The sequence below is a fragment of the Haliotis asinina genome, chromosome 3, assembly GCF_037392515.1.
Source record: "Haliotis asinina isolate JCU_RB_2024 chromosome 3, JCU_Hal_asi_v2, whole genome shotgun sequence".
NCBI classification, from domain to species: Eukaryota; Metazoa; Mollusca; class Gastropoda; order Lepetellida; family Haliotidae; genus Haliotis; species Haliotis asinina.
The window spans coordinates 24,168,190-24,187,747 of NC_090282.1; the positions used below are offsets into that span (position 1 = coordinate 24,168,190).

A 19,558-nucleotide genomic window follows, 5' to 3' on the forward strand; every position below is an offset into this window, starting at 1 on the left:
AGATTCGAAATTCAGTTAATTTAAAATGACATGATACAACTAAACTACGGTCCCAACGATAGTGGCGGTGGAGTAGCCTAGTGATTAAAGCGTGCTCTCGTCAAGCCGAGGACCCGGCTTTGACACCCCCCCCCCCCCCCCCCCCCCCATGGGTACAATGTTTGAAGCCAACTTCTGGTGTCCCCCGCCATACCTACTCACGACTCATGCGTGCACTATACGTCCGAATAACCAATGCCGAAGTCGAAATATGCTGTAGTATGCACTTCAGGGCCACTCGAATATACCTGATGAGCTAAAGTGTGGTAAAAGTCAACAGCGGAAACTGACCATCGGCTTCCCAGTCTAGTATTGATCGGCAGATGTGGACAATCGTGACCTCGTTAAATGGAAATAAGAACGGCATTGTTTTGTGTCACAGTACTCAGCAAATCATGTTTGGTGTATGTAGATGTCCTGCTCCCATGTTATATAGTTTCCCCTTGAATGGATGTATTTTCTGTAGCGTGATGAATGCAAGGGATGGATATCAATATCGGTTTATTGTTGAGATATTTTTTACTGCCACGTTCACTTACATATTAGTTTTCCAGCATGTGATTGGTTTGAGTCCTTTGAATAACAGGCATTCAGACTGACAACAGATGTTGTTGGGGCTGTGGTGATAGTGACTTTATCGGGACGCCAATGCTGGCGAGGTGAGTCCAAAACATCGCGGTCCAACATGGATACATATATGTGTGTTTGCCACACGTAGGGGATACATGCGTCTATTTGTCAAACGCGGTGGACACATTTGTGTCTGTTTGCCACATATGTTTGGTACACGTATGTCTGTTTGCTACACCCGGTCTATACATGTATGTCTGTTTGCCGCATGTGGTTGGTACATGTATGCTTGTTTGTCACATATTATTGGCACATGTATGCCACATATGGTGAATACATATATATCTGTTTGCCACGTGTGGTGGATATGTATATGACACTTTGCCACATATAATTGATACATTTATGTCTGCTTGCCACATATGGTTGATTCATGTATGTCTGCTTGCCACATATGGTTGATTCATGTATGTCTGCTTGCCACATATGGTTGATTCATGTATGTCTGCTTGCCACATATGGTTGATTCATGTATGTCTATTTGCCGTATGTGAATGATAGATATCTGTTTACCACATGTGTTGAAACATATATATGTTTGCTACGTGTGGTGATACATGTATGGCCGTTTGCCACATGTGGTTGATAGATGTACATGTTTGCCACATGTAGCTGATAGATATATATATCTGTTTGCCACATGCGTTTAAGACATATATGTTTGCCACATGTAGTAAATAAGTGTAAGTCTGATTGCCGCATATGGTTAATTCTGTATGTTTGTTTGCCACTTGTGGTTGAAGGATATCTGTCTGTTTGCCACATGTGGTTGATAAATGTATGTTTGTTTGCCACATGTGGTTTATAAATGTTAGCCATATTTCGTAGAAACATCTGTTTTCCTTATGTGGTGCATATATATATATGTACTATCTGCTAGGTATACCTGATAAAGGCGTCTTGTGAGGTCAGATGTAGTCGTTACAACGTCCGTGCTATGAAACTAGTTCCAACAGTATGGCGTCCCAGATACGTTATCTTCCTGTGACCTACAATACCTTATTTGACATGAACGTTGACAAGAACACTGAGTAACTTGGTGCATGTATTTAGTGTTCAGGGAGCAATTATGACCATCGGACGTGTTTACCTGTCATGAAAGGTAAGAATCGGTCCCCGCAACCCACGCTTGTGGTAAGAGGTGGGAAGTGGGATCGGATGGTCACTTTCGCAACACTGGTTGATTTATATCATGATATCGTCATAGTTAGATGCTCATGATGTTAAACATCGGATTATCTGGTCCAGGCTTGTTCATCTACAGACCACCGTCATATAGTTGGAAAATTGTTGTAACAAGAATCAAGCAAAACCAAATATAGAAAGGAATGCTAACCCGCTGAACTGAGGACGACGCTGCAGTTCATGTCATCTTAAACAGGGACACATTTATGTCTGTTTTATGTGGGAAGAAAAGCCGAAGGTTTCTAGACTTTACTGCTTAGTTGAAACTCACAAGCAAGATAAACTAAGAAATAGTCAGGATGAGACAGGGATTCGAACCCAAAGCTATATTCCTGGAATGTCTTCCCATGTGCACCCAACCGTGCCACGCCCTATGTTGATAAACAAGAGATACGTACATGAATGTGTGTTTAAAACCGACTTTGCAAAATTTGTGTCAGGCCCTGCACAATTTAACCCTCGTTTCGTGATCAATGTAATGCCAGCTAATGCCCAAGTAAATCTCTTCAATAATTGTGCACGGCCGTTGGTTAATTTTCAGTATCAGAATATGAGTCATAGCTGTGCTTTCACTTTGAATTCAGTTTTCATTAACTGTGTACATCAAGCGTGCAAACTGTTTCCACAGTTGAACTTGCACAGGTTCCAATTAGATTATACCATCGTTTCCCCTATCGATAAACCAACCACGCAGCGAATGAAGAGAAGTAACACGGGAGCTATTATACACATACATACTGTTGCCTTCAGAGAATGGATGTCGACAATGACCGTTGAACTTCTGACTCTGGCAGTCATTAGCTTATTTCATTATGAAAATGGTCACCTTGGTAAAAGGACTTGACATACAAATCCTATTTGAACACGCAATGGATACTACATACAACTCCTCACATCGACTTTAGTGCTAAGTTTCATTAATTCTACAGACACGGTAGTTGTTGCACATGTCAAACGCTGCAATGAGCTAGTGTGCCATTTCCACAAATGCTGATCTCATCAGCGGGAAGCCCTGGCCCTGATCAAAGTATTCGGTTAAAGCTTTTATATTCTTTACCGTAGTCGACATGATAACTGCACAGGTTTCCAAAGGCTTATTGTTTCACTTTGCTGTGATTACATTATTCTGTAGAAGGGGGTAAATCTTTATGTGTCCAAAACAAAACCCTAGAAATTTTGTTTCGGAGAAATGTAAGTGGGGTACTTTGGACAAATGTAAGCGGGGATTTTGGCACTTAATACGTCTGATACGGTACTTATTTCTTTGGCCAGTCGATGTTGGGAGCTTGACCGTAAGAAGACACTTTGCTATAAGAGAATGCGATTATTTACCATAATGAAGTAAGGAACTGCAAGGTTAACTTTCGGAGTAACGCGATGTATTTACTCTTCACCCTGAGACGTTGACTTCGTTACCAGGCTAATGCTATTTTATACTGAATACTGTGAAAGTTCAATAGGGGGTTTTGATCTCAAACTGGCCAACATTTCGTCTTATCCCAGCCAATGATATCAACGAGTTTCTGTATACACGCCATTATACGAGTTCTTCTTAAACTGATTATCAGCTGAGACCCATTCGTTGGGTTGTTAAAAGACGATGGGCAGTATCAGTAGCAGGTGTTTAATTGTTCTTTTCCATTAGTTAGATCTCGCACCTGTCTCTGTCTTAAAACAACAAATGTTGCGGCTGACTTAGTGCCTCATCTTATACGTGCTACTGATAGCACATCCAGTCAGTAATCAGAGCTGGGTACAATTAATACCATCTAAAATGGCAGGGAGAGCAAAACGGCATCAGTGAGAAGCAAGAAGTCTATTCACTTGATGAATTATATAATAAACGTCCATAGAAATATTGGTGAGCTATCGGTTTGTGTTTTGCAATCCAAACAACATCTGTCTCGTAAGTAGAGGATCGATTAACAATATTGATTGTTTGGTTTAGCTTTTACTGTGGATAAAATATTACTGTTCTATTTTGGTTTTAATGACATCTGACAACACTTGACCGGAAGGCTGCTTTGCCATTTGCAGAGCTGCTCGTATTGATACAACAAATTTGACGTTCATCTCTTGCTACTATGACTCGTGCAGAACTCAAGCAAGTTAGGCGGGGTCTCTCTCTGCGATAGACGTACAGTATACAGTTACAATAAGCAGGGTGGCCATGGGAATATAGCTCTGTTGGGGTAGTGGGATATGGGGCATGGTGCGGGGAAGGGTATGTGGCAGACATCAAGATTTGATTTAGTAGGTGTAATGGACGTCAAGGGGTGACGTAAGTGTAAAGCAGACATAACAGATTGAGGTGGGTCTCTGTCGGTTGATGGCTTACAATGTGTCAGAGGCCAGTCGGAAACTCTTTTGGCATGTACCTACGAAGGAATAACTTTAATTATACTCCCCAAAATGTACTCCCGCGGCGTTTACTACTGGGAATGGTTCCATTAAAGAGAGTAGAGTAGCGAGTTCGTTGTTATTCTAAACAACACTTTTACCTCTGTGGTGGATATATGAGAGAATGACGGGCCTATCACAAAGGCCGCCGGGTAAAGCGGATTATCTGTTTAACATTTTTCATTATGGTGCAGGAAAGGCAACTTCATATTATGAACATTTTGGTTTTAGTCTATAGGACTAAAATACGTTCACTTTGTCTGTGGCACATCTACTGACGTAGTGGGTCTCTTTCGACGTGTGAGTGATTGACTTTAGTTTTACGCTGCGCTCAGCAATGTTCCAGCTATATGGCGGCGGTCTGTTAACAGTCTGGACAATCAAGTGATCAACAGCATGGTCATGTATCAACACAAATGGGATACGACAACGTATCCACCTGGACAGGGAGTAGGACCTTCCGATCCCGTCAGTCGCCTCTTACGACAAGCTTGAAGATAAATTCCCTATCGAGGGACCATGTGTATAGTTTCTGCGGAGTTTGTTACATGGCCACCTATTCATAATTTACTTATCACATCAAGGTACTTTTAGCTAGCTTAGTTCCACTTACTTGAAGTTCATTCTGACAGTCTTTGACGCGTTAGACTTAGACATGTCAGTGTTTCCCATACGGTAATATGGAAGAAGCGAGTTAGTTTAGTTTTACGCCAATGTTATTTATACTCCAGGCAGCAATATTACTGCTGGGGACAATGGGCTTCGTATGTCGAAGGAAATGTTGCCGTAGCCTCTGTAGTCAGTGGTTATGTATGGATTACTTGACAAATGAAATAGTGACACTTGCTATCAGTCATCACTGTCAAGTCCAAAAGCAAATGTATACTGAGAATAGTTCCAACGCTTCAACATTTTATCACTCCTATGTCCATAAGCATGGGAACAGTGTCTAACTATTAACAAGACCAATCGCGATGGTAAGGACGTCATGCGTGTGCATGGACATGTCGATGGTTCAGCGTGTTATGTTATTTCTGTCGATCAACCTCTGCTAAAGAAGCTACTAGTCATATCTCTGCATTCGACTCCACACTTGACGTACATAATAAGGATAACTCTTCATTGTCGGTGTGCAATGTCGAAACCCGACTTAATGTCAGAAAGTGGAATCGATGTAATCACGCAGCAAGACGACATCCTTCTCTATAGGTAAGCAGGGTAGAGTTGAGAGGCCGTGGCATCGATCAACAACGTAAGCTGGCTATCCATATTCATTCTAAATAACTTCACATTGCAGTTCAGACTGAAGCTCGATCTCTGCGACGTGTAGAGAACTGGATTTGTGAACTACAGAGAGGACATCCTATGAAAGGTAGGGACTCTCCATTATTAACATACATCTGTAGGCTGTTCGTATCCTTATTGTTTGAGCAAGTGTTTAGTTCCAATTGATTTTGTCTTAGCGGTAATGACACTATGCAGTGTGATAATTATAGCGTTGTTGAGTATTATGTGGCCTGACGCAGGGCATTAGTTTGAGATCTTCAGTAGTTGCACTAATGGGAAGTAGACATTCTCTTTAGAGGGGACTTGATTCGGACTGACTCATCAGTCTTTAAACACGCGTTCGCTTTTGCTTTGTCCTGATATGTATGTGTTAACAACTCATAACTCAAACAAATTCCGTCCACGTTCCTTCTATGTCAGTGTATTTTAATTACATATGCATGTTTTATGTGGAAGGTTTTGACGTCCACGGTCATAAATACATGTCAGCATGTCATGTTAACATCATACAGCCGGCGAAAGGGCGTTAGGGAAGAGATAAGTCCGACACTATACAGCTCACAATTTGATTACTGAAATAATTTAAGTGCACCGAAACATCCAAATCTCTCTTTCCCATATTCTGTCGATAAATCTCTAAGTGTCACTCAACCGAAATTCTGAGACCACGCGCCTTCCGTAAATTGCATCGAAGACAGGGTGATCTTACATTCAGGTGTGATTTATATCCCTGAAACACTTCCATAAAATTCATTAAGCCACAAGCTGTCTAGCCTTTCCCGTACCTGGAATGAACTTAGTTTTACATTTCTTGCCATGCCAACATTAAAGGACATTGCACGAAACCGGAAACCATGCGTTGAATAATTCAAACGTGAAAATCAATGTACTGGCTAACCACAGTCGTCGACAACTTTGTCAAGACAGTACATAGTGTATAGGTGTCTCAGACTAGATGATAGTAGACCGAATATTTCACTATTCTATATCATCTATTGGCCACACATCTGTAGACGTCACAAGCTGCCGAGTCAACTCGGCACTGATCAAAGACATCCGATTGTATCTTAATTCGGAATCTTTACGTAAACGTCATTCACGTGAAGCGTAAGTTAATCAAACTGTTACTAAATTGGATCTGGCTCTTCTTTGTGTTTTAATCTAGTAATTGCAGTCGATGGATTCCCCTTAGCGTCTGGTTTGTTGCCTGTTCATCACCGACGTCTCTGATGAATGTCGCTATTTCCTACATTACAAAGTCATACGGACAGTGCCTCTCGCTTGTAGATTTTCCCACGCCAGACATGCAGATATTCCTTACGGAAATCAGAACGACTAATTCAGTTATTTCCGACTTCCTTATTAGGAAAAAAGAACTTGAAAACTTCCAAGGGAAAAAAGTAATAATCTTATTTAACCCGACCGGTCGTCCTCTCCTGTCGATTTGTAAAGAAGTGAGTATTTGGGCAAGCGAAGTAATATATGACTCTTGAATAGACGGCCTGAATTTCCTTTGAAAACTATTTCGAGACAGTTGTATTTAACACTGACGATTCTCTTATAACAGTCATTGTTCTATCATACTGTCTTTGTGCCCCACGGTGAAGGAACAGCGCGTGTGTATCGACCAGGTTGGCTATGGTAACCTCCTGTGTTATTTCTCCATTGAAACCGACTACGTTGTATGGCTGTATCCCTTCCGTGAGTCTTTGACAATCGTGTTCATATTTCATCTTTTAGATCGTCAATCATAACTTGTTGCAGTAGCACGACGTTGTCTCTGGGGGCGTGTCAGAGTTTTGTCTTCAATGTAACCATTAGTACAGTTAGTGGTTGATGTGGTTTTAGGTTATGCTTGTGAACAGTGAAGGTCCCGGGGTAGAACGTGCCTTCAGCAACCCATGCTTGTCGTGAGAGGCGACTAACGAGACGGGATCGGGTGGTCAGGCTCGCTGACATGGTTTACACTTGTCATCGGTTCCCAATTGGGCAGATCGATGCTCATGTTGTTGGTCACTGGATTATCTGGTCCGGACTCGATTATTTACAGACCGTCGCCATATAGCTGGAATATTGCTGAGTGTGGCGTAAAACTAAACTCACTCACTGACTCACTCACTAGGATATGGTTGTAGTCGATACAGCGCCGTATAGTGTAAGTGGTTCAAGTTTGAGTGTTCACTCTAGAGTTAGGTTCTCAGTCGTGTATTCCTCTATGAAGCACCTCAGTGGATTGGGTGGTCATGCATGATATCTTGCTTGGCGGTAGGACTCGTTTCTCGTTATATAAATTCCAGGACTAGTTAATCTGTCGAAATATTAGTACTTGCAGGATGCATTGATTTAAATGGAATATTTATGACAATGCTGAGTCCGAGTGAGTTTAGTTTTACGCCGACTTTAGCAATATTCCGGTGGGGGTCACCAGAAATGGGTTTCATACATCGTACCCATCGTACATCTGGAGTCCCTCGCCGTGATTTTGCGGGAGTGTTGGGAAAAGCAGCGTAGAACTAAAACTGACTCACTGGTCCAGTTATATCCCGGAAAGGGAGGTTGGGGTTCTGTTTCATTCAGTGTGCTTCATTGGTGGAACGGAACCCAGCTTTTCGGCATTGCGCGTCTACTCATTTACCATTTCCTCACCCTGCCTGATTCAGACGAACAATCAGTTTCTTTGTTGTGGGCTAAACGTTATCGGGCTCTGACCGTCTCCTCAACAAAACACATTAACACATGCCATTGTTTCTGTAGACACCAGGCGCCGTCAAGGAATTCATTTGATTTCTTATCTTTATTGATTTACCAGTTTAAAAACACTTTTTGAAATTCTAGCAGTTTTGAAAAATTGCTTTTCTTCATTGTTTTCCTTATTCCGATGTAACGTGGCCATGTGAATATCGTGAACTGTGTCCTGGGAGTTCAACAGAGCATGGCTACCTCAAGTCTAGACGACTTGTCACGGATAAAGATATGATATAGGATGTGATGAGAGAACATGTGATAAATCAGCAGACATGAGCATGACAATCGTTATCATGCACTTTATAATGTCTGCCCCTCCTCCATACAGACTATCAGCAGAAGTATGCGATAATAAACAATCATTAAATAGAGACGTTTTTTTCGAGAACCGACGAACTCTGAGCTGTGCTTCGCGAAATGTCATCACGAATCTATCTCAAAGTAGGCAATATATACAGAAGTGCCTACTTCTCCTCCAGAGAGAAGATTCGATTTGCGAAACTCATCAAATCATGAAATATATCAACACATGTAATCTTTATAGGGAGTATGCTTCGATGCATTAGGACGTTGACTGATCATTGTTCAGCTAGATAAGACAGTAAAATGCGAGCATAACCGCTGCCAAATATGTCCGTCTCGGTTAATGGTTATGCGTTGGTACTGAAACTCAGTTTCTAATTTTTAAACATTTTGTGGTTGTATATAAGTTTTAAATATAACAGATGATTTACATTTCATAACGAAAGTCTTACTACTTTGGACACGTGTCGAACCGGTAATAACTTTCAGGTCAATACGTCCTGTTATACAGATTTCGTGTGTATATTAGATTGTGTGCGTTCTATAATTTTTATAACAAACGTTCGATGTACGTTCAAAATATACTGACATTAAAGGTGCGTTCCCAGGCAAGTGAAGGTGGTTCATTAATTTGATGATCTTATTCCATGGCTATGCTATTTCCTTACTGTAAAGACGACCTGGGTGAGACAAAATTGTTGGTTCACAGATGATATATAATATATAAGAACTACTTGCTCTATCTTGCTGAGTTATCCGTGTTTGAAACAAGCAAGGCGTCGCTGTTGGAACGTTGAAAAATGGTTACCCTGGTTGGTGCTTGGTAGCAAGTGAACAAAATATGGGCTGGTCGATATCGAGTCATAATACCGTGTCTGGGTGGACTATTCATGTTAATCAACGGCACATCAATCATGGTATGAGTATTTGTGTTAGCACTATAAACCTGCATTTGTTTATGAAGGCACGTTACACGTTTCTATATAAATAATAATAGCCTTGAATAACTGATTCCGCATAACGTCAAATTAATTAATTCCTGAAAAATAAAGTACAGTCGACTTAACTGACATGTTGAGATAATGAATTTCGACACCGAGGTGTTACGCATAGTGATCGTGGTGCCTTGGATGTCTGCCATAGCATTCACCTCACGACCTCTCCAAGGATAACCTCAGTCCATGCCGCTTCCACTATCCCTACTTTCACTCGCTCTTTAAACCTTCTTCATCCAGATACAGGTTTCCACACAACTAAGTTGTTCTCTCACAAAAAGCTGAACATGCTACCATTAAATCATATCGGAACAAATGAGGCAGGAAGGATGGAAACGAGCATATCGTGAAAATAATCATTTGTCATTTTGAAATACAACTTTTATGCCATACGTTCGTGGATTTGTTGTATGTTGCTAAAATATCTGCTGTGGAATTCAATGCCTACACAGATGAAATGATCAATATTATGTCGAAATCACGAAATACGAGACTGTTAATAACCGTTTATTGTAATCTCATCATTGGCAGGAAACATTACTGAAACACACGGATATAATGTGATACGTGCGAATCTGTAATATAACTTACTCTAGTTTGTGTTTAGTGCGTATTTCGGAGCGTTGATTGATAAGTTCTAAGCCTAACCCATTAAGACTTAAACTGAAAAGATTAAAATGACAATATTTGCCAGCGATGTGGGAGGGGTGTTATTCCAGTGTCGTGGAAGTCCATATTTCTGTTCAAAACGCCATGCTGGTGTGACGTTGTCGATCCTTTGCAGGATCCTTTCTAGATCATTTTAAATCAACTAGATTAAGAGCAGGCCCGCCTTTCACAAACCGCTAAGGTGATGATAAGTCACAGAGGTAACCGTAGTGCAATGTTAAAGAATGGCTGTTAAGGTGAACCTTAGTAAATGCTGCTTCCTGAAAGGAGACCCTGACTGATGTGCCTTGTTGTAATGGGGTCGCAATCTTTCATGCCCAGAATGGTTACACTGGAATGCATTCGGAAATGCCTAGTAGATATCACTCGCCCATTGAAGATACTACAGTGTAATATGTTTACGGCAATAGTACACTAGTGTAATACCGCTTGATGTACGACGTCAAAATGGTTAAACGTCACGGTCGCAATTTTACTAAACCTTGCTTGACCCGCAGAGAGCTGAGAGTTCTCACACTGTAGGCAGTTTCTGTCAGTTCATGTTAGCGAGTAATATACAGAATACTAAACTCGCTTCCGTGAAATACCATTTTTATTAAACTCGTGAAAGAGTTAGTATCGCTCGTTTGATACCAAAATCATTAACTCGTTTGATAAAAATGGTATTACACGGAAGGTCGTTTAGTATCCTCTATTTCTCTCGAACATTTCTGGTGTTTTGACGTCACAGGACTTCCGGTCCAGATAGAGGACCCGTAAAGGTGAAGATCTTAAACCTATGCTTGTCAAAAGAGGCGACTAACGGGATGTAGTCCCGAGATGGTGGGACGATTCTCTTAAATGTATACATAAAAGTAGAGCTGCAGCTGTGAAGACATAAGCCTGTCACTTTTATGTGCGCCTATTTCAAAACTTAATTTGTATTATGGGACTTTGGCCTTCATACTAAATAAAATATCTGTCTGTCTGTCTGTCTGAAGTACATTTAGAAGAGCAAAATAGTCCGATTTTCGATCATGTCGAAATAAACCAAAAACAGGGATTCAGATGTAATGAAACTGGTTAAACGTGTCTATATTATTGTGAAAATTATGTTTGTTAACATTTTTGGTTGCAAGGTAACATTTTTTGTCCATTTTCTGTTTCCACATAGCAATATCAATCGCCAAAACGCAGTAATTTTCAAGCAGTAGTTGCATCAGTTTCACGAACAGAATGATTCTATAAGATATAAAGAGAGACTAGAATGCATGATATGATGCACACGTACGAGAAATATGCCCAGCTGAACAGCTGAAGAGAGAGAGAAGAGCCAACTGTATGGTGCAGATGGCGTCGACATACAATGCTGTTGCCAACGCCCTCAGATGCCACGGTATCAATGTTGTAAGACTTATTCAGCACTACAGGCAGACGGGGGTCACCGTAGACAGACCAAGAAGTGGACGTCGACGCATCACAACATGGTGCCTCCGTCGTTAGGGAAGGAGGGTAACGTTTCTTTTCAGCGTGATGATGAAATGTGCGTGTGGTCCGCTGAACACATTCACAGAATTCCAAATGAAAGATGGCCGCCAAGGTGGCCGTGTGGAGAATATCCTTCAGCTCGTATTAATATTCAAGTGTAATATAGAGTGGATCTGTCTGTTAGATTCTTGAAGTTTGTCTGGCTTGATCTCATCTGCAGATATACTCTGCTATGTAACAATAATCAATGACGTTGAAACTAATCGATAACTTTCCGGCAAATTCCAGTCTGTCCTCTGTATTTGGGCCCAGTTCCACCATGCCGTGGAGATAACGGAAATTGAAGACAAGGAACACACAAAGAATAGTATCTCCTTGCTATGAATTAAGGGAATATTGGAGTATGCCGGGACACATGTTGACAAATATGTAAATGCTTTAATGGAACATGGCAGAGCCTACAACATATCAGCTGTAGCGAAATGTTTGCCCAAACCATTATACTTGAAATGTGTGGCAGCAAAGGTTAGGCGGCCACAAGACTTAACAGTCTGTCTGCTTGTGTGCAGTCGCTGGCAACACCAGACAAGTCCTCGTGGGTCAACATCTCCCTTTGTGCTCTCAGTCTTGACCAGCAGCCAGGTCCAGTACCACCGTGCCAGTTTTCATTAACGCTAGGCGACCGAGACGCATTATGGCTGTGAGGCTGTAGAAGAACGCTGATGGCGTTGGACGCTGTTACTGACATCCACGCACGCCACTGTCACTGATTTGTCAATTTCTGACCTCATCACAAAATAACTGAGGAGGTAAACATCCCCCGCGTCACGGGTTTGGAATATTAGTGTGGAATCTTCCTATTTGTTGTGGACTTCCTTCGTTAATACGTGTGCAATGATTGAACTTTCTTTTCCATTATATACTCTATCAAGCACCAGCATGTATGATGGCTTTCACATAATCAGTGTACAGCATTCTCTTAATCATCACTGCTGCATCCCTGGCCTTGATCTGCGTTTCTCTAGGTTACGTTTCACATCTAACATATTGGCAGTTTTTGTTGCTATTATATAACATGTGACATGGCTGTGTGTGGATATTTCAAACTCATTTGGCTTTCGAGTAAAAATACTTTAGACTTGGGCTATGAAGAAAATTCAGATTGTTTGTTTATTGTTTAACGCCCTTTTAGCCATATTACAGCTAAATGGCCGCAAAGCTCTTGTAACCAGTAGTAAATGTTTCGGATCTGTGTGTCATGTTATGTTTCAAATTATGTACAGAAGGAATTGTTATCAGAATTTGTTAAAGGAACCAAATAACACACAAATTACGAGCGTTACTGTTTTTTACTGTATAATACATACGACACATGTAGTGATATAAGAGCTATCAAAATAACAAATACTAACCTGCAACTGCTGACAAAGGAAACTGTGTCATAATACACTGTTATGTTTATCTAAAACATTTACGAACAAATGCAAACTTGTAGATTTTGTCAGGATAGTTTGCTGCAGTGAAAGAGTGTATCGTCCAATGATCCTAACTCGCTCAGTACTGACTCAGAACCATACCACAATAGATGGCCCGCTTCAGATGACGTGAAATAAAATTGAGTCATTAGAGTTTTGACCAACTGGTGTAATTAAGTATCCCCCAATTAAACTTGACGCAGCCAGCTAATCTTCATCGTAAACAGGACTGGATGAAAGTGCTTCACAAAAATAACAAGCGTTCCAGCAGTAACCTAATTCCTCGACAGCGGGAAAATCTTATCAAAGGCGAGTGATTCTTCAGCTTCAGGAGATCAATTCTATCCCGATTATAACTATTTTTTAGGCTAATTAACGTGACTAAAGAGGACTGCTTGGTCAAGGAAAATAGAAAAACGACAAGCTACTAATTATCCACCGAGGTTTTCGGTTTAGATTGCAGCGGTGGGGTAGCCTTGTGTGTAAAACGTTCGTTCGTTCATCACGCCGAAGACCGGGGTTCGACTCTCTACATGGGTACAGTGGGTTAAGCCCATTCCTTAGTGTCCCCTACCATGATTTTGCTGGAATATTACTAATAATGGTGTAAAACTATACTCACTCACACACTGTTTGAGGTAACTGTACTTGGCACATAAAGAAACTGTGCATACAAAAAAGTAAAATCTAAATGTATCAAAACTGTGTAGACACGTATGGATTTTAACTCAGAAATTAGTGACATGTATGCAACATGCATGCATGTTCCGTGACGTCAGTGGTTTCGTCATTCAATACGGTTTTGCACGTGCATTCCGGGAAAGAGAAACAGAGCAAATAAATGCCACACAATACTGTCACTTTGGAAAGCTCAACCACTGTCCTTGCGATCTTTCAAACAACGAAACGGCAATTGAAACGCATAGCATGCCAAGGCTAACGCCTGCACAACGTCATGAGACCAATGGGATGGCCCGTGGGGGAATGTCTCAACGACAAGTGGCTGCACATTTCCACTGCCACCGGAACACCATTTCTGTACTGGTTAGACGCTCCCAGAACACAGATGACGTCATCGATCGGCCACGTTCTGGACCTCCACGTGTAACAACGCCAAGACAGGACAGATGGATAAAGGTGACCCATCTTGGCCACAGGTTTCAGACTGCAGTGATGACTGCCCGGGCCATCCCAGAACATCGCCGTATTCACACAGTTTGATAACGTTTACGTCATCACGGGATCAGACCACGACGTCTCGCCATACAACCTATCCAGACACAGCGTCATCGACAAGCTTGCCGAATGTGGTGCCGAAATCATATGCGAAGATCCTTGGTTTGGTGGAGAAATGTTGTTTTTAGAGATGAGGCCAAGTTTAACATTTCCCTTAGTGATGCATGTCAACGTGCCCATAGACGAGCGGGAGAACGTTATGTACAGGCCTGTGTCTTGGAGAGGAATCGCGTTGGTGGTGGTTCCCTGATGTTTTGGGGTGCACGGAAAAGAACTCCTTTAGTGATTGTTCAAGACAACTTAACTGGTGTAGGCTACGGGGATCAGATTGTACGACCTGTGACAATTCCTTTTCTGCAACGTCATGGCCCTGGGTTAACATTCCAACAGGACAATGCCCGGCCCATACGGCAAGGGTTGCTATGGATTTGTTGCAACACCACAACGTTGACTTGCTGCCTTGGCCTGCAAATTCACCGGATCTCTCCCCGATAGAGTATGTTTGGGGCGCGATGGATCGGCGTCTACGCTGTCTTCCTCATCCGCCAGATACCGTCCTTAACCTTGCAACAGAACTTGAGAGAATCTGGCGTGACATCCCACAAGCCTTCCTTGCACGTCTGATAGGCTCAATGCGTCGTCGATTCACTGCTGTTCTGAATGCCGATGGTGGACATACCCGTTATTGAACTTGTGACATGGTCGTTTGACCCCTGTTCCGCCTGTGGACTCGTGACGTCATTGTGATTGACTTTTCAATTGAAATTCTCCCAATTTGTTATGGTCTCATGACCCCTCCATTGAAGTTTATATGTACCTTTGACATTGTCATCGTGCTTAGTGCTTATTACCGGTGGTAATATGTTGGCAATGCACAGTTTCTTTATGTGGCTAGTATATATTTGCAGAGGTCGGGCATTCTGGAATATGCGTAAAATACATGTCTCTGTGGCGGAAAGAATATTTAAGACATTAAAAGAACCTCTCCTGCTTTAGTACAACGGGCAGCACCATTAACTCAATCTGTTGTTGATGTAACTGTGGGAACCCGGTAGATGTTATCTAACATCTTTTCCGACGTAAATAAGTTGACATATGATGCGCACCATTTTGACTTAACAAGAATTTATATCGTTAGTTAGTACAGAGCAACAAGCGCGGTATGAATGATCGGCCTCCTTGGATGTTTGGAAATATGAAAGTGGTCGGTTACATGGTAGCTGGTGTCTTTGGCTTGAAGTCCGACACCCTGATATATAGACCTGGGCTCCTGAACCTCAGCGGTTGTGTTTGACCTACTCATGCATACGTATATTGAATGAGAGGAAGGTAATCGAGTTACTAACATCGACACCTACTCGTGGTAACGCTATTAGGGACTAACGGCAGCTGGGGGACAGCCTTAAGCCAATGTACTTCTGTAGTTGTTAGGAATTCTCTAATTCCCGTGAGAGTTTAAGTCAATACCTGAGTATTAAATTCTCGCGGTATGTTGTCGTCATTGCCTCACGGTAATAGGTTTTAAAGCAGTTCACGTGTGCCAATATCGTTCCTCGTCTTGAAGCGCCACTGTTAAACGTTTTAAGGTATAATGAGGGAACGTGAGTCTGTCTGACTGTTTCTGTCATAGATTCTCATGTCAGACCAACCTCTCGGTAAGCCTGTTCACCCAACTCACAGGTTAACATGTTACCTTGCAATTGAGTAGGAGATTTCGTTATAACCATCTGTATAACACGTCGTCTCTACTGATATTCAGTTGGTGTGCCAACTGATATCTCTCGGGGGTAGAAGATTTTAGGGAATCTTGAAACTCTGAATATATTCAGGGAAAATTACATGTGTACTTCATTGCTTTAGAACTGAAGGGAAGAGAGACGCGTGCTTTCAGGTATTTACGAATGCCATAACACAAGGTTTATAATATGAGGGAGCATACCAAAACATCCTTCTTTGTGTATTGTGTTTTGCAGGTATACAAACAGCTCCGTGTATTGTGTAATACGTGCATAATTATAGTTCTACAGTCATGCACACGGCACTGTACTTCCACAGTCATGCACACGGCACTGTACTTCCACAGTCATGCACGCGGCACTGTACTTCTACAGTCATGCACACGGCACTGTACTTCTACAGTCATGCACGAGGCACTGTACTTCTACAGTCATGCACACGGCACTGTACTTCTACAGTCATGCACTACACGGCCATACATGCGGCTTCTACATCATGCAGTTTTGCATGCAGCACTGTAAGTCTTCTGTTTCATGCACAGAGCTTTATATTGACGTGTATCTTACACCATGGATTACCATGGCATTACTGGACTCTCATTCTTCTAACCTGGGGCCCGTTTCCCAAAGCTCTCGTAAGCCTAAGATCTCGTAACGTTTCTCGTAGCATCCGTACTTCCTATGTTACAGTATAGGAGGTACAAATGCTACGAGAAAAGATCTTTGGCTTAGAATAGTTTGTGAAACGGGGCCCTGACTGTAGATGATACATTGAGATGATGGAGCCAGTGGAACTAAATTGATTCGACACCACACGCGCTGATGCCGTCTGGATAGAAATATTTTCTATCATTAAACACTATCAAATAATTGAAAAAGTGTATAAACGAACTATAGACTCAATTGTGATATGAATCGATATCGAAATGTTTACTAGTACCAACACTTTTATGAAAGAAAATTGCCAATTTGTTTGAAATGTATCGTAATGAAAGCGTTTCATTTGGACCCGTTTAGTTCTAAAATAGCGTACAACTAGGATGCTTTGAAAACGCAGACCGCTTAGTCTATCTCTGCTGAACTTGCATGTACACATGATTGAACATCAAAGCAACATATATTTGATTAGAACAGACATGACAAAATGATGCTCGAAACGCATCCCTAATCCCTCGAAATACAACGCCCAAGAATATTAGCTTGATGTTTCGCTGAAGCACTCGTGGTGTATCATGAGCAATTAGTACTCTTGTAGAGCCTTTATATAGGGGTTATCCAAACTCGATCAGTCAAATAAATATTGCACACTCGCTATTTCTATAATCACCAGGGGCATGTCGATATTTACTATATCCACAAGAGTCAAAACATCTGAATAGCAGCTAAATGCTTCCTCCGATAAACGACGGCACTAAGCACATGAGCAAATAGTATTGGCAAACTACCACAAAATGGAGTTGGACGTATACAATGAGCACGAACAAGTGCTTGCGTATTGTTAACAGGTTTTATAATGTGACAAGTGTTTGGGATTTGTTTATGGCATCGATTAGAACTCGATGGACCGAATGGAGACAGTAGAAGCTGTGGTCATCTCCTTTGAGACGCCTTTCATGAATAATAGAGTTTTTCTGTTTGTTTGATCTCCACCTGTCGTGAGTCATCGTTGAACAGAGCATCGATCGCATGTTAAGCCTATGAATTTGCTAAATTGTGTTGAGCTTTTGGACCCGGGACTTGTTTAATACTGATAGAAACTGAAGATAATAGTCAATCAGTTTCTGAACAGATACGTCATTCTTTGAAATATTTTTATCATCTTCTTTTGGGGGGAGTTGATAATTACAGTATAATGGCATTAGAACAAGATGGTGCATTTCATGACCGATTATGAGACATTTTATAACGTCATTAGTTGATGGCGTTAGGGTTCTTCCACTACCGTCATGCCTCCACTTCAGAATAAAACCCAGCAGTGCTACAAGTGGGAGCTTAGACCGGACTCTTGTTATATGTATGATGCCACTTAGATCGTACTTATTGGAACCATAATTACGATTTTTTGTATCGATTTTTCTTGCTCTGCGAAAATCATCGAATTGGGTCCATTTATTTCCCTCTTTTCAAAACCTCATCTTAACCTTCATTTCGAAATGTCAGGGAGACCTTGCGCTGTTTCTGTGATGTCTGGGGCTTGAGAGAATTAAGCCGAAATATTCGCGTAATGCTGAATGACAGCAGATAATCGACGACGACACGTTGATTCCACTGAATGCAAGTTGAAGAATATGCCCTCGGCAATCTTTACGAAATCTGTCTAAATTTCACTTCCCGGGTCTCAAGAAAGTTTTAAAACCATATCCTGAAATTAGATTCCTCTTCGTGTTCTCTTTCGGGGATTTTGAAATTAATAATTTGCAGTTGTTATATTCTTATGCTAAACCCGCACATTGACGCTTTTTGGATCCCTTGGAAAATGACTTGTGGACGGCTTATGATTATGGTTCGTTCGTGCTCGGTTTAATATTGTTAGAATTATTAAGCATAAATCTGAAGAAATGTAACTGCTTCCCTCTCCCAACAGATAATTATCAAGTAAAGTGGTGGTGTTGATTTGCTGTGGCTAATCTCATCAGTTCACACTCCGCGTTTGAAGATTTGTTTGCAACGTATGTAGCACTCTAACCCATTTCCAGTAAAAGGACGGTCGATAGTTGCTAAATTATTCATAATTTTGATATTTTGACTATTTCTATATGGATACATCTCAATCAGAGTATCCAGTAACACAGTACGTGTTCCGAATATATCCACATTGTTACTGATTGGTGTCACTAGAACGAATCTTAGCAGTGTGTACAGGGTACATAGCAAATGAAGCTAGATTTTATGTGTGTGTGTGTGTGTGTGTGTGTGTGTGTGTGAGAGAGAGAGAGAGAGAGAGAGAGAGAGAGGGTGAGTACATGGAATACGTTTCATTAATAACTGAAACATACTGGTGTGGTGAGATTGGCTGGGTTTTCTTTAAATCTATCACCCGCATCCTCACAGATAGATAGATAGATAGATAGATAGATAGATAGATAGATAGATCCCACCAATATACTAGAGAACTATACCGGTACCTCACAATGACTAGTAGGTTTTCAACTCGTCCCTTACCGATATCTCCTTAACACATCTAAATAAACTCATCATTCTGCATCCTCTTTTTTAATAAAAATTATACATCGCATATACATGTACTAAGATCATCAATAGATTTTTGAAATCGTACATTTGTGTCGATCCTAAAAACGTCAAATAGGACACCTGATGCCAAGCTATCTTTAAAGCAAAAGTCAATTGATCGTCAACATTTTCACCGCGGCTGGTTGAGGGGGCTTCCTCA

At 41.4% G+C, this 19,558-nt stretch overlaps 1 protein-coding gene across 3 annotated transcripts in view; it reads left to right on the plus strand.

Annotated features, from left to right (window-relative positions):
- Nucleotides 1-19,558, plus strand: part of LOC137277709 (uncharacterized) — a 55,871-nt gene that overhangs the window by 24,547 nt on the left and 11,766 nt on the right. Inside the window, exons 1-2 of one of the 3 annotated variants that reach the window (XM_067809596.1) lie at nucleotides 617-698; nucleotides 5,552-5,626. The exons of 1 other annotated variant lie outside the window; for it this stretch is intronic. The gene's annotated coding sequence lies outside the window, so the exon portion shown is untranslated. Of the gene's footprint in view, nucleotides 1-616; nucleotides 699-5,551; nucleotides 5,627-19,558 lie in introns of those variants that run through there. One more of the 3 variants, XM_067809595.1, reaches the window with a different exon arrangement.